This window comes from Berghia stephanieae, unplaced genomic scaffold, assembly GCF_034508935.2.
Source record: "Berghia stephanieae isolate SIO BIC M18660-M18661 unplaced genomic scaffold, UCSD_Bste_1.3 scaffold4779, whole genome shotgun sequence".
NCBI classification, from domain to species: domain Eukaryota; kingdom Metazoa; phylum Mollusca; class Gastropoda; order Nudibranchia; family Aeolidiidae; genus Berghia; species Berghia stephanieae.
In genome coordinates, this window is record NW_027626154.1 from 5,001 (window position 1) to 6,356 (window position 1,356).

Consider the following 1,356-nt stretch of genomic DNA (forward strand, 5'->3'; position numbering starts at 1 on the left):
CAATGTCTCGAGACTATGATTTCTGCAAAGGAAAAAATGATGGAAACTTTGCCAGCCCTGAAGGTTGCAAAGGGTACATTTGGTGTAATAGTGGCATGGCGTATTTCAGTGGTTGCGCCGAGGGGTTTTGCTTCAATACCACGCTAAATGCTTGTGAGATGTCGGACAATGTTCAATGCACATCGGGACACACCTGTCCACCATAACACAATGTCCACAAACCAAAAGCAAACCAAATCTCCCATGCCAGCCTCCGAGTGCAAAAAAGTAGTTTGTTACTGGGTACAGTATACATTTGGAGACGGGAAACATAAGCAAGAGGATATCGACCCTCACATGTGTACACATATTGTCTATGCTTTCGCCAAACTGACCGAATTACCATAAATTAGCTCCGCTTTTATATAACGACGATACAACAAATGAATACGGTATTGGAAATTACAGAAAAATTACTTCACTGAAAGAGAGAAATCCAAAACTCAAAGTATTGCTTGCTGTTGGAGGTGAAAGCATGGGAGGTGGTCCTTTTACTAGAATGACAATGAGTCAAGACACCAGGAAAGATTTCATCGACTCGAGTATTACTTACCTTCGAGATCGTGACTTTGATGGTCTTAATCTCGATTGGGAATATCCGGAAGTGGAGGTAATCCTGCAGACAAAGGGCAATTCTCTTGTCTTTTGAAAGAGTTGAAAGAAGCTTTCATACAAGAAGCTTCATCCACCGGTCGTCCAAGGCTTTTGCTAACTGCTAATGTGGCCGCTATTAAAGATATCGTTGTTAAAGCTTACGATATTCCCGTTTTGAATTCTGAATTAGATTTCATTAATTTGATGGCGTAATGATTTCCATAACACCTGGGAAAAGAGAACTGGCCATCCCAGTGCTCTTTTTCCCGTCACCTGGGATAACCCTACATTAAATGTGAGATGGGCAGCAGAATACTGGATCGCAAAGGGCGTAAGCCCCGAAAAGCTTATCATGGTGTCCCCTTCTACGCAAAAGTATTCAAAGCTCGTGTCAACATTAAACACTGAACCTGGTGCTACTTCGAAAGGTATACCAATGGTAGGAACTTACACGAAGAAACAGGGATTTTTGTCTTACTATGAAGTATGTGATTTGATATGGAGTGAGCCATGGAACACTTTGATGAAAAACAGCAGGCGCCTTACATCGTCCATGGAAAATACTGGGCTGGATATGACAACCCGAAAAGCTTGAGAAATAAAGTCAAATATATTCTGGATAAGAATTATGGAGGAGTGATGGTGTGGGATCTGAGTCTCGACGACATGGAGGGAAAATTTTGTGGTGAAGGCCGTTTCACACACTCATGGCAGCCATCAACG

General features: G+C 42.3%; 1 pseudogene; it reads left to right on the plus strand.

The window, feature by feature from the left end:
* The first annotated feature begins 210 nt into the window (after positions 1-210).
* LOC144961901 (chitotriosidase-1-like) lies at positions 211-1,343 on the plus strand (annotated as a pseudogene).
* The last annotated feature ends 13 nt before the right edge of the window (positions 1,344-1,356 follow it).